The following is a 15,329-nucleotide window of genomic DNA, read 5'->3' on the forward strand; positions in this document are numbered from 1 at the left end:
TTGTGTCATCTTGGGCTTCTCCCTTAAATTTGTTTTTTTGTTTTTGTTTTTGTTTTTTTTCTTTCCTCTCATTTTGTCCATCTGCCTTGAATTATAACAACTTGAAGACATAGAAAGTCTTCCAACTCCTTTCCAAGTAGGTTCTGTTCTTGTCTGGGATATTTCAGGACAACAGCTCTGCTATCAATACTTCAGCACTAAGTGATAGTATGAAGATTGTTCAGACTCTGCCTCCACACAACCTCTGTATTCTAATTTTCCCATTGCAATATTATTACGTTTTTATTTCTCATGATGTGCAGTGAGGTATATATTAGCACTGACAGTTCAGTACCTTCTTTGCATACAGTGCCAAAAGAACACTAAGGATTATTGTGCAAAGTGGCTGATAGCAGGTACTCCTCTATAAATGATTTGGATAAAATTAAATGATGTGAAGAATAAAACTGATGTTAATTGATGGTCATTGCAAAGAGTTATTTTCAGGAGACTATTCCCCATATTCTGTTTCACTAATGCAAAACAACAGGAGAGCAAGTTAAAGCGACTAAGTATTTGGATTAGGTTTATTGTGCAGACTATCAGTGCTGCCCTAAAAGCCCAGACACCCAATTTCTATGAATGCAAATTGAAAGCAACTGTTTAGAGCTCCCAAGCTGCCTTTAAAAAGCTCAGTCCCATAAAAGATAATTTCATCTAATGAAAAGATTTTTCAGAGGTCCTTTTTTTCCCCACTTACGCTTCCAATAAGAGTTGTTGGTTTCTGCTGTAAGGCTGCAGTTACTCTCTGGGCAGCAGGAGTACCTCAGCAAGCTGAAACCACCTCTCCTGCCATGTTTCTCGGCACACTCCTACCCGTGTCTGCTGGCTACTGCTGAACATCAGAATCTTCACACATGTAGCTGCTTATTTACCTTCCAAGTTGCTGCTCACTCTATCATGTGAAGAAAATGAAACAACCAAAAACAAACCAGACAATCAAAAAACCCAAACTACTGTCATTTTAAAATGTGTCATAAGGTAAACAGTGTTCATAACTAAGCCACAGATTCTGTTGGGGTAAAAGAGCCACCGCACATACACACAGAGCTGCTGAGTTAAACTGTATCCATAAAGTGAATTACAGCATATTTTTCAATTATGGCAATCATTTGGCATTGGACTGCACCTTACAGTCTCTATTAGTCAATCCAGTTGCTTACTGATATAGCTAAGAAAATCATCTCCATGTAAACTAGACAAAGCATGGAACACAAATGTAAGCCTAGTCAATGAGTCTGGCTTTGGTAACTCAATGCCTTTGGCAGGAACAGCAGCAGGATGGATTCCTGCCTCCCATCAGTGCTGCTTTTTCCTCCCCATTGCAGCCTAACCACCCCCTTATTTGTGCCACTTAGTACTAAATCAAGTGCTGAGAGCTGAGCTAGATGTTTCCTAACAACATTTCTAAGATATTCATAAATACTGTTAATAATTTGCAGCAATTCTGCCAGACAGCAGACAGAGACACAAATATGGCAGATTCAAAATGTGTAGGGACAGCAGATCAGCCCCTGTGCTCCAACACTGATCATATATGTTGTACAAACATATAGGTTGTGTTAGCTGAGAGGTACAGTTTTGTTTCTGTGAGAAATACTCATAATTCAGATATCTCCTTTAGGATGAAATGAGTTACACCCTGAACTCTACTGCCTAGTAGTCCAGTCTTTTTTGGAGTTCGGCTCACTGCTTTGGGTGGATGTGCTCACTCACAGCCCACGCTGAACGCCCTCTCTGAGATGACGCAGCACCACGTTGGTGGCAGAGCTGGGAACAGAGCTCCAATTTCCTGACTCTCACCCCGGTGCCTTTGGTGCTGAATATTGCTTCCTTGCCTTTGGAACTCAGGCAGAAAATTGAACTTTGCCCAGGAATACAAAATAAACCACAGGATTAAAAAAAGTGCACACTGAAGACTCCTGTTTATAACACTGACTTGTCATTAGCACATACATAATTCCCACTGACATGTACTGCAATGTGGCATTTCAGGCTGCTGCACAGGGTATTACATTGCTGAAGGTGAAACACAGAGCCCTGTGAACCAGCCTCAGGTGGATTTAAATTACTCTCTGCTCTTTCAAAGTGACAGTTTCTGATCTCTGATTTCTATTGGTTACTAAGCTACTAGCAACAAGCATACTGTGCACAGGGAAACAGTTATTGTATATATCTGGGTCACTAGACAGATTGTAATGCAACCTGCTTTCAGTGGTAATGCACACCTCTACACATTTACTGGCTGCAGCAGCTTAGCTGTACTTAAATATTCTGATGTTTAGCTTCAGAAAGGCACAAGAGGATGTGGATGTTGCTGTGGTGAAGTAAATCAATCCTAAAAAATCTGTGGGATTTCACCACATGGATAAGTTCTTGGAAAGCTTAGAGCTATTTGGCACCTCTTAATGTTCCCACTTTTTTTGGATCTCTCTCTTCACTTCAGGACACATGGTTCTGTATAAGGAAACACAGGTAGGACACTCCTCAAGAGGAAATTACAAATGACAAAAAGCCCCTCTGAGGAGAACAGAAGTTGCATAAAATAGAGAATGCTTTGATTTGCATTTTAACGCATGGAAACAAACCAGCCCCATGTATCCATGCCCATTTCACAACCCTTAAACCAGGAAAGCAAGAGCAGTATTTTTGCCCACATCTCCAAATGGCAGCACACACTCATCCAAAGAGATCCTTTAATAGCATGAAAGCGTGAAAAATCAGCTCATATTGCAATTAGTTCTATATAGTTCCAGTAACAGAGGAAATACAGGCAAACAGAGCAAAAACTCTGAGCAGTTTTCTTTATGTAACAGAACCCTTCCAACACGTCTGCATAGCAAAGTAACCTGTTAATTGCTGCGAAGGCTGTGATGATACTCATAACTTGTTTACAAAATAACGATACCTCCTTAATCATTCTCTATTTCTTCCATGTTGTATTGCATATTAAAATGTTCTGGGTTGTTTTTTTTTTTAAATAGGATCTTACTTATATAACAGCAGGCACATGTGAAGTTAACATGAAATAGGAGCCTTGGCTCCACAGCAATTCACACAAAGAACTATCTGTATGATTTCTCCATGGCTGCAAGCAACACTGTCTTCACTGAGAACCTTTTTTCCCTGCAATTGATTGTAAAAGTTCAGTACTTTTAATCTAAATAAAAGTGCACAATGCACTGCTCGATAAGAATGTCTCATACCTTAGCCTATAACACTGTCAGCTAATCATTCCTCTCTTAAGAATATTTGGTCAGCTGAAGTCAGCCATGTAGTTCCTTCATTTTAGGAGATAAACATTCTTACCTTTTATAAACAACTGCATACATTCATGAGGCTCGTGGTACTGACCTGTAACTGGACTGGGCTTAACAAGTGCTCCCAGGAAAGCCTGCCTGGGCTGGGGATCACCTGTGACATCTCGGCATGCATCAAGACAGGATCCTAAGTAGCACTGAAGAGGCTATGAGTGTCATGGTCCTTACGGATGATAATTTTATAAGGGAGGGTAACAGGCTCAGATGGCAAAATTTAGGGGGTTACCAGGAAACCAAATGGATTGGTGTGTTTTATCTTCTGGGATGAGGTCATGGGAACACATCATCTCTGAATGTAGCACAGACAGCACTCAACAAAAGTGTAAGAAGATTTCCAGGACTAGAATGCCTAACCTTACATAGAAATATTAATATAAAAGGCACAGGAGAAATTTGTAGAAGATAGATAGGATGATAACAGTAAAAGAAAAGCAAGTAGAAAGAAGAATGGAATTGTATGTTAAAGAAAGCTTGGAGAGAAAGAAATCCCTGTTTTATTTGGGCAATCCAGACCTTGGACTGAAATTTCAGGGTCAAGTATGAAAAGAACATCACTAGGATTGTGTCACTGCTCACCTAAACACGGTGGTGATAGCAACCATGACAAGCTGAAAGGCATCAGAGACTATGAGAGCAAGAAACACCGTCTAAACATAGAATGGGTGATAGACAGGATATCAAGACTGAATATCTAGACATCACTGACAATTGCTTCCTTGATTAGCTCCTCACAACTGACTGGAAGAAAAGCTATTCTTGGTTTGAGTCTGAGTACTGTGTTCTTATTGGATCACAGAAATTAAGATGACAAACTGCCCACCAAGAAAGAACAGCCATGCATCACTGCCTGCTAAGTCAAGGAGTTCTCAGTCTGTCAAGTCTGTCTGTATCCAGGCCAGGTGAAGTTTCAAATCAAAGAGTAATTCAGAGAATTAGTTCTTGGAATTTGGTAGCAACTTCAGATTATTTTATCCATACGCAAAAGAGAAGCCACAGGAACAGAATCCAGATACTCAACATGGATATGGAAATCTCCTTCCTTGAACTCATGATTCATCACATCAAAAGCATGTCTTCTAAAATGACAATTTAGTGTAAAAGAAAATATCACTTGTGCTGCTGCACAAATGCTTTCTAATAATGACAACAGAGAGCTAATATAGACCTTAACAGACTGCCCAGCCAGCTCCCCTTGCTGTTCAAGATGTTACCTTTGCAATTGTACTCACTGAAAATGAAGTCTTCTCTAGAATCAAATATTCCTCTATACATATAGAATGCATGGACACAAAGATACAAAAACAAGTACAGATTGTGATTCCATGGTGTGATGCAGCTAATTTGAACTTGTTCTTAGTGACTCTCAAAAAGCTAATATGTTTTCAAACTAGGCTCTTGAGGTTTGATCACGCTCTCGTTAGAGGCATTAACGAAATTCTCAGTGATTTTATTGAGAGCTGGGATTTGGCCCTTAGGAAGATAAGAAAACTTAATATTAAATGCTGCAATCTTCTTAAAAGATATTGTCACTATCCATTGATTTTCAGAAATAGCATCTCATAAGCAGTTAGATCATTTGTTATCATAAGAAGTTGCACTGACGCCTCAGGCTTCTGAGAGTTTCTTTTTACTTTATTTTCTTGTCTGGTAGAGAGATAAATGCCTGAGAAACAAGGCAGTCTTAAAATAATTTTCTTCCATTTCAATTTACAGGTTTTTGTGAGATTGCAGTTGCTGTGTGCAGTTTCCAAAACCATAATTGGCACACATTAAGAAGGTATGTGCATACAGTATGTCATTACTACTGTCTCCTGCAAAGCTTTTCTATTTATGAAAAGAGATTCAGAATTATGGAAAATAACTGTACAGAAATTAATAATACTTGGCATTTATTTTTTCCTCTTGAAAATGCTCACAACTGGGGATTGTTCAGAACTTGTCTAAGTGAAGACCCACTGGAGCCAGAAAATGTCATATTTTAACTCCATTTAGCTATCATTTAGATATAGTTTTGCACACAACTCAGAGCAGAATTTCCCCATTAGTGACATTCCCTCTTCTGAAACTTTAGTCTTTGTTTTGATCTGAACAACAAATTAACTAAAAAGTTCTAATTCACATGCACAAATATCTTCAGGTATTTGCTTTTAGAAAGCACCTCTACACATTCATAGTTCTCTGAAGAACATGTAGGAAGTCTTAAAGGTCTGAGATTTTGGAAATCTTGGAGACTCATCTGATTCCCCTTTCGCTAACTTCATAAGAAACGCTCAAAGATCTGCTATTCTATGCAATGCAAAACTAGATCAACTGAAAGCAATTGGCTTTAATCCTCATTACTTTAGCATCTATTTCATATCTGATTTCTATGCTGCTGACATGTAAAAAGAAAGAATATAAGAAACTTAGTAAGTACCCACATAATTTTTGGTCCTTTAGCTAGAACTGTACCAAAGTTACATATCAATTTTAATTAATTTACTTTTACCCTAACTTTTATTACTCATTTCCTTAGCAGGCCATTATCACTCTACCATGGCAAGCTGGGGATGTGGCCACTCAGCTGTGCACCTACTGGGATTCACCCCTTGTAGAACAAAACCAGAGAAACAGAAGTAAGGCAGCCTCACACCTCATCACCAAAATCAACTGTACTCTCTTTTCTAACAGTTGCCATCATATACCCAAGAACAGTGCAATTGAGCACCAGTCTGTCAAATGGCAACAGCACATTCAAGGAGCTGAGTGCCCCCAACTCCAGGTGGGAGACAGCGACATCTCAGGTAGTGTGACACAAACATTTCAAGGCAATAAGAACAGAAGAAAAATTTCACCCTGGAGTATTGAAGACAATCTGATGGAAAGATACCTGGCTCCTCTTTAAAATGTGGTGCCACTAAAGGAATGTGGAACACCAATTTCTATTCCTCTATAGGTCAATGACCTTCTTTAGCACTCTGCAAGCATTGCTCTATTAGTCAGCTCTGCTCTTTCTCATTCTCCTCCTCAGTGAAGAGTTCCGCAAACTCCTGCTAACTGAGAGTTGCAAAAATTTTTACTGTGCTGAGAATTATTTCTGGATGAGTGCAAATGCCTGTCACTATGAGCAAAGCCATTACCTGGAAGCATTTTGAATGAAACAAATCAGTTCCCTATCACTGATATGGTTTTGTAAGAGGAAAAATAATATAGTGAATTTATTGGCAAAATTCTTACAGCTTTTGTTCAGAAACTTGTATAGGAAACCTACAGAAAAAAGAGCATCACACCACTGTCAGAAGCTCTCAAAAACATCAGATGCTATAGGGTATCTGCAGAGTGGATCACTTTGGGAGTACCAATGATGGAAAATGCTGCTGACATATTCCCTGTCAAGATTTATAGGGCACATTTGCCTAAAAATAATGTGCCACAGTTTGACAGAAGAATGTAATTGTTTCCAGTGCCAATCACTTTCTTTGTCTTCTTTCTTTCACCCTTTCTCTTCTCTTTCTCTGTGCATATGTAGATGATAGATAGATTTACATCCAGAGATGTCATCTTGCTGTACATGGAATACATGTGTCACCAGCCCTTGAAGATAAATATATGAAGTGCCAACTGGATGTAGCAGAAAAATAGAATGCTCACTGCTAGAAGATTCTCTCTGTTGCAGAGAATAGTAAATAAAAGGATGCATGCAGAGATCACAGGAGATAACTAAGACAGATAGATTAGAGGTTACTGAGGGAGCAGGCAGCCAGACTCATACCATTAAGAGCTGGTGTGTTATTTTTCTAAAACACAGAAAAATAAGTAGTGAAGACACAGGAGTGACACAAAGTCTACCATAACTGTGTCTCTGCAGCTCTGTGCTGCCTGGAACCACTTGCAGGACAGAACTCAGGGCTAGACTGGGAAGAACAAGGCAGATTCACCATACTGAAGATATTATCCAAGTACCTTCTTTTTCTCTTGACAGCACTACAACATAATCTTGAAAATATTTATTACCTACAGTATTACACAGTGGCATGACAAGAACAAAGGAACTGACTACTCAAAGAGCAGCGCACTTGGTACACAATGGCAGAATCAGGTCCTTCCTTAGGTTATATGAAGTATTCATAGAAAAAAATCTGAAAACTTCAAAATAGGAGCCTCTGAATTTCATTTTGAAGTTGAAATAAAAGATTCCAGTTCCTTGGGGGAACTTCGGTCCTTGTGAAGAAAAAATTTCTCAAAACACAAGAATGGTTTTATTTTGCAAATAAATTTCAGAGTTGCATGCTTTCATTATGAATATAACTTTAACCTTTAGGAATTTCTCATGATTCTGCCTTGACTTAAGAATGATTTGTTGGAGAAAATTTCATGAGCATTTCTTAGTTTCTAAAATAATAGATAATATTTGTAATTATGTTTTCTATCAAAAAATATTTCAACTATTCATACAAATTTCTTCTCACCTGCATGCCACCTTAGGATTAACAAATCCTAAAATCCTACTGGGAATTTTTATTAATGAGAGCTCAAGCCAACTTTATGTTTACTGAATGCATTAAAATCAGTGAAATACGTTCACCAAAACAAGACTAAAACCAGAAATGTTTCATGACAGTTACGTACCTTTATGTATAAGATCATGCATAAAACATAAACATTCTTATATCCCTCAGAAATTCAATAATTTTACTAACAAACTGCAAGCAAGCAGAACTCTTAATTTCCTTCTTTCCTTCAAACTTTACTTCGTTGGGGCTTTTTTTGTTTTTTCCCTTTTTTCCCCATTCCCTTCTTTTTAAGGATTTCTAGCTTATGCCAGTTCCCAAGCGTTTTTACCATATTTTTGCATTTTATTAATATTAAGTTTGCAACAGCCCTTCCTTTAGATATTAGAATTGTAAAGTTGAATGACAAATAATGGATGACAGCTCTTGTTAGGTAATCCTCATCCTATTGTTGATATTTCTCAATGCTTTTCTTGCCCTATTTTTACAACAAGGTTCCTCATGCTTTATTTTTAACATTTATTATTTACCAGGTGCCACGTGTCCTCATTCTTCACAAAACAGCAAATGTTCTAGGCCTCTACCCAGCAAAGTTAAAGATTTACGATCAAAAAGATGTGGAATTTTTTAGTTTGAAACCCTCTTGAATTTTAAACCACGAAACAATCAGTAGAAATGGTAACAAATCATCACAGTCCACTGCTGACCAGACAAACCTAAGACACTGCAAGATCAATAAGTATACAGGTGCTGTAAAATATTACATAATCAGTAAGTATACAGAGAAGTTAGGCTAGGGAGACTATCATGTTGGAAAAGATAATCAGAGATAAATAGAAGTACTCACCAGGGTTGCAGGCTCACAAGGAACTTCAAAAAGAGCAATATCCAGAGAGAGATCCTTCCTCAGTAGCAGTGAGCCCTTAACTGGGGTCTGGGAGTGATGCAGCCAAGCTCCACCCCCTCTGGTCACACAGCTGAATTGCCTTCACCTGTGCTCCCAGGGCTGACTCAGTGCTCGCCTCAGGTGATCAATCAGAGGTTCAGCTGTGATTCAACAGTTCCAATACAGACACCGAGGTCTCATCTGTTATTGTAAACCCCCAATCTGTTGTCTTTCCATTATTTCCATTCCATTACTTCAAGACAGTGGAGCTGGTGCTTATATCACAATTTGCTATGCATCTATAGTGTGCTCATGTGTTTTGATGTTGATCTGTCCTTACAGTAGTTCAGTAAAACCTGGATAGATAACTTCAGAAGTGACCGTGACATGAAGCTCTGTTGCAAATCATAAAAAACTTTTCTGTTCTTTTAGGTAAAATTAACTGCTACATACTGGATAGCTGGCTTAAAGAAACAATTGGTCTATAAATATAACTTCTAGGTCTATAAATGCAACTCCTTCATTTGATCCACGTCTTGCACCCAGAAACATTCTATAAAATGCCAGGCAACCTTTTCTGCTTTCTCTGATGTACCAGTGAAATGCCTGAAAAAGACACAAAGATGCAGAATTTAACTGCTTTCTCATTATTCTTTTTACACCAACTAACAACCAGTTCAGCCTGTGACAACAGAAGCTAAAACCATTACCAGGCTTCTGAACACTCTTGTCACTTATGTAAGCATTTCAGGCCTGAGTTTTGTCACTTCTCAAAGATGTTACAGTACTGAGAAAATAGCAAATATGAAACAATTTCAGAGTTTAGTACATGCTCAAATTTTTCAACATTAAAAACAGTCCAATGAGTGATTCTTGTTAAATACTGTTATAGCCATGATTATCTAAAGTGATAAGCAGAGCTAGTTTGTTTTTCTCTTATCAAATCAACCGCAATAGCTGGAAAAACTGCACAAGCATTCAGGCATGTGAGCCTTTCTTCACATCTGAAATGGAAGTTAACCTTAAAGCTAAATAAAAGTTATAAGCAAGAAAATTCAGCATGTGTTGGGTCTTCTGAGGCAGTCTGGGACTATTAGTACAGGTGAAAGCTAAGATGGTTGTCTTCAGAAGGACAGAAAGAGAATTTGTAAAGCATGCTACTAGGGTGAGGAGGAAGGAAAGCTACTAATCTCTTCCTATAAACCATTTACTTCTAGGTATAGTGCAGTTGTGCCCTTTTTCCTTCTAAAGAAGAATTCTTTCTAAAACCACCAATTGGGACCCTCACGCTTCTTCACATCAGTTGTTAAGCTGCACTGTTCTACATGCAGCTCCATCACCAACTTACAGAATCCCAATTGTATTGGGATTGTATTGTATTTCCCTAATAATTCTCCAACAAAGACCATGTGCTACTCAGTGTCAGCTTTGCTTTGTGACTCTAGCAGTACATTAGAGCACGCTGTGGCAGAACCCCTTGAAAATGGGAATTTTCTGCAGTATGCTAGCACAACAAATAAAGCTGAAATAAAAAAAAAATAGAGAGAGAGAGTGAGGGAGTCATCTAGCTGTGAGAAGGGATGGTATTGTTTTGGCTCCAGTAGTTTAAGACCATGCTCCAAGGCTAGAGGAAATGTCTTGCTTCTGGAAGGCTGGATACAGGCTCCTAAACTCTCTTCTTTTGTAGCTAAGAGGTAACATGAGATGTATGATGACTTTGGATTAGCATGTTAACACAGTGAGGAGGGACAAGCAAACTGGTGGAGGGATTCAATTAACTTGAATCTGAAGCTTACTCATGTCTGTTCTACTTCTATTAGGTTCTTAATTGAACCAAGAGAAGTAACTGTTTTGAGGTGTGCTTCTTCTGGCAGGCTTTGTATTTATGGGCATGACAAAACCAGAAACATTTCTCTCTCTAGCTCAGAAGACTTTGCTATAGATTAGAAACCCATTATGCTAATCGAAGCATATGAGATGAACAAAAAAAGGCCTCAGGAGGTAACAATCTAGATTCAACCTGTCTTTGTTCTTGTGTGTACAGTAACCAGGAAGAAGCTAATCATCTTTTATTTCTAGTAACAGCTCAATTCCTACAGGATGGCCAATTGAGAATTGGTGGTAATTACCGGTTGCAGGAAGTGATTACTGACCTAAAGAAGGCCTTAGCAATACCTTAAATGTTTACTCGTTTCTGTGCTAGCATAAACACTTTTCTGAGTCCCTCTGGAAACTGCAGGTCATATTTTGAGAACACTGCTTTACAGAAATGACAATACAGAACAATCCTGTCTTTTCTAGAGAAGACTTCAAGCTTGGAGTTGTCAGTACTTCAAAGATCGACACATCTAACTTACCTCCGAGACTACATACATTCCTCTGTCTAAAGATGATGATGACCATAACCCATCTCATCATCTTTGGGGTCTAATTTCATTAATACGTACAATGTTTTGCAGTGCTTAGAGAAAAAAAAACCAACACATTACAGAAGTGGAAAGCTGTGCTAATTAGCTGAAGTGGGACCTTTACAGAACAGTAACTCACACTTCGCAAGGATTACACGTATTTTTCAACTGTAGAGTGTTTGATGTCAGAACACATTTTCTTTTATTTACCACAACCAAAACACATATGAAAGGACACTATGGCAACAGAACTTGCTAAAAAATTGGCTTTTCTTGACTTAGTTCTTCACATTTTCATCTGAAATTATATAGCCTTACTGGGGAGGAATAACTCCTACGTTATTTCTTGTTGGAAGGAAGTGCTGTGAAAATTAACATGTAGATTACACATAGGAATCATGAGTAGAGCTTCGTAGCTTGACAGCTCACAATGACAGCCCAATAGGTTGGAACAGCAATAAAGGGTAAGCAGGGGAATCCCTGGGAGTGCTGAGTGAATGGGAAAGAGCCGGAATTAAGGTGGGCAGAAAGCAATTACATAAATTGGAACTTAGACAAGACAGCAGAGCTAACACAACAGTAATGTAAGAAGAGTGAGATGCAGGTATAATAGATATTTTGGTTACTATTAACTCCCTTCACAGTTTCTGTAGGGTGACAGCACAATCTGTTAGCATGAAAAGAATTGTGAAGTTTTATTTGAACATATTAACATCTCTTTATCCATCCCTGGAGCAAAATCAGTATCATAAAGTCTAAGTGTGTTTTCCGAATCCTTAACAGAAAAAACAGAAAGTAAAATCTAGCTTGACTCATTTTTTGGAACCAACGTTTGCATGAATAGTGCTTGAGCAGCAATTTGCTTGCTTTGATTTATGAAGAGACTGGAACATCAGCATCTCTGAATCAGCTGTTGGAAGGATTTACAGCACAACAGAATGAGATGTCTTAGGTGTTATAAGGAGCAGATACACACCAAGCAAGGTTTCCCTGGCAAACAGAAACAGAAGTCAAGCAGTAATGCAGATTTTGCTGGAAATCACTCCATACTTCAGAGAAGAAAAACAATGGAGAGAGAAAAACAGGACTCAAACTTTTCTCCAAGATGTCTCCATCTATGGGTTTGGTTACAGAATAAAGCATGATGGTAAACAATCCAAACACAGTGAGTAAACGTGAATGTGTTACAAAATTAGGGTGTTCTCTAACTTAGGCTTACAAGATTTCTTCTTGCCAAAGCACAAATGCTCTATGTGCCCTCCAGCTTTCAAAACAAGCAATGCTTTTGCATCTCATCAGACAGACATTCCCGAAGTTCATTATTTTGCTATGACCTTGTCTAACTAAATCTTCCAGCATGTGCTACATATTCTTCCTTGTCTTGTGAAACAGTCTCCACAAGCTCCCTATACTCATCCTTATGTCTAAGCAAATGCATATATCTACTGCACGTGATATCTTAATCACTGGTTCTTTCTGGAAGAAAGTTTCAACATCTGCTCTGTCTTAATTACAGAATCTCAAGGGATATCAGCTGTCTTTTGCATTAGTTAGCAAAGCCTTCCCTATTAGTAATTCTTCAGAGGCCAAATCATTCATCTTAACGTTGCTGCAACACAGAGGGTGAAATGCAGCGCAGCAAAGCAGCACAAAACCTATTTGCCTTCCAAGTCCTTCACTTAAGATTTACTCCCTAAGCCTAAAACACAGGAGGTAAATATCCCTCTGCAACAAGATGAATTCCACCTGACTGAGGCGGAGTTGTTCAGTAAGGAGCAGGCCTTTGGCAGGTATAAATCACCACAACTTTGTTGTCATGGAGCTTTGAGAATTTATCCCTGCTGATGATCTGCTTTGGGATTTGCAGCTTTTATTGCTGTGTAGGTATTGTAGCAGTGAAAGGTTGTCTATCATGATGAAAGTAAGCGTGGCACAGTGATATGTTTGTATTTATAACACTCTGTGTATTTATATGTGATTGTTATTCACTACATTTTCTCTAATCACATCTGCTCTTGCTACTTTCTGAATCTGAAATCCCCCATTAAGATGAATTGCCAGTAACAGCCCGGATCAGCCAACGCTGGCCCTGTGGCATGTATAGCTAATAGCGTGCATGCCCCACTGCCCCAGTGTGCTACAGAGAAAGCAGGACCAGGCAGACTGAGATAGTGACAATTTTAGAGGACCAAGGCTACAGCCAGATTACAAGACATAAGCTCCTGAACCAGGTCCTGTGTTTACATGACCAGAGAACATTTTCTGACAAAGTGAGGAAGTGCTTCTTTCTGAAAATGATGCAAAGACACCATTACAGCAAAACAACAATTTATCTTAAGGTGAACAGAAAGGGAATAATGAAAAATTGTGGCATAACAGGGGTTAGGAATAAAACCTTTTGAAGTATTCTCCTTTGAAGATTTCTTTTATGTTTATTCTGTTGCACAAGTTTACAACATAATTTTTATATGGTTGTCTGAAGGAGAAGTGAGTAGGCTTTTACATTTTTCAGATGAGATTTGCAAAAGCACCAAAAAGATCTCACAATGAAAAAAAAAATATCTCATGACTTCCTGTGGGACTTGTGCTATTGCACCACTCATGTTGTCGTAGAAAATCATCTCTTCTGAATCCAGTGTTTTTATTCTGTTTTTGGCAATGGAGACAGAGCAAGTTACATCACCCCAAAGCCAAAGTCAACATATTTTTCCAAGGCTTTTTGTTTTTTTTGTGTGTTTGTTTCCCATTAAAGCCTTACAGTATCACATAGTGATGAAAGAGACTCTAAAATAAACTTGGTTTACCTGATACTGACAAAGTCAGCTTTCAGTCTATCAGTTTGTCAAAAGACAGAGTTCAGAGCCCAGCCATGCTCTGTCATCATTTGTTTTGCTGGTGTTAAAACCAAGACTTTTCCCACATAAGCATAAGACATAATTCTTTTCCTGTCTCAGCATGTTAAACACAATTGCTGCTGTTAATTGAGATCACATATACATATAAGGACTTCAGTCATTTTTTGTTTCTGTAACCATGAACATATCCTAAAATTGCAAGATAGCTATTTCATTTACAGTCAAAGAAAAGTTAAGATAAAATGCTTTTTCCCCTATGTGGAGTCAAAACGACTACAAACACTTTACACAGGTAATTTGGGAATGGCAGAAAACTGAAAGAAAAGATTCAGGAGAACTTGTTTGTGGTAAAATAGCCTTGCATACTGAGTCTCACAGTGTCTGGTCTATTTAAAAATGACTTCTTTGCTATTAATCATGTGTAGGCACTTCTATGACAGCAGGAGAAAAGATGAGCTGGAGCTTCTATACTCACACAATTCATGACCCTGAAAAATTTAAAAGTACCTCTCATATTCACACACATTGGCAAGGACATAGGGATTTGGCTCACTAAGCTGGAGAGATAGACACGTGCTCAGGATCCCACAGAGTCACGTTCCAGAACAGCCTTTCCTTACGTGAACAGGCTGCCCACGGAGGTGGTGGAGTCACCATCCCTTGAGGTGCTCAAGAACCGTGGAGATATAGCACTGAGGGACGTGGTCAGTGGCCATGGTGGGATGGGTTGGGGTTGGACTTGGTGATTTTAGAGGTCTTTTCCAACCTTAGTGATTCTATGATTCTATGTGCTTCCCTTTCTGTGGTATCAATTTGCATTGTGTCAGCAACCTGTTCTTCATCTGTGTGATAAGAAATTTTTAACTGGCACAGATGAGATGCTTTGGATTGCTTCAGACAAAAAGAAGAAATAATAATAATCCAATAAAATAATAATAATTTTAAAAGTCTTCTAATAAAAATAACTAGGAACTCATTACACAAATTCAGCATCTGCAATGTGAACTTCCCACTCAGCAGAAAAAAAAGTAATAAGTTTTGGAGCCAGTGCAGCACAGGAAGGCCAAAATATGTAATGAAGAAAGGTTTGATGGCTCTAAGGGCACTGAGGAAAGCACATTCTCCATCTGATATTGGAGGGGTGTGGGAGATAAGCCCTGACTTCCCTGAAGAGCCCTCCCAGAGTGACATCAACTGTCCAGAGGAAAAGAGTTGATGTTTAGGTTTGCCATACACTGGGTCTCAGTGTTGCTGCACTTAACACAACAAAAAATACTGGCTTGTAACTGCTTTCTGGGCAAGGTGTACAGAAAGCAAGGTGTACTTCCTTT

At 38.6% G+C, this 15,329-nt stretch overlaps 1 long non-coding RNA gene across 1 annotated transcript in view; it reads right to left on the bottom strand.

Annotated features, from left to right (window-relative positions):
• Positions 1-9,337, bottom strand: part of LOC116217058 — a 27,860-nt gene extending 18,523 nt beyond the window's left edge. The window contains exon 1 of the long non-coding RNA XR_004160975.1: positions 8,697-9,337. This is a non-coding gene — a long non-coding RNA (uncharacterized LOC116217058). The remainder of the gene's footprint in view (positions 1-8,696) is intronic.
• Between the last annotated feature and the right edge of the window lie 5,992 nt (positions 9,338-15,329).

This window comes from Meleagris gallopavo, chromosome 11 (assembly GCF_000146605.3).
Source record: "Meleagris gallopavo isolate NT-WF06-2002-E0010 breed Aviagen turkey brand Nicholas breeding stock chromosome 11, Turkey_5.1, whole genome shotgun sequence".
Lineage (NCBI taxonomy): Eukaryota > Metazoa > Chordata > Aves > Galliformes > Phasianidae > Meleagris > Meleagris gallopavo.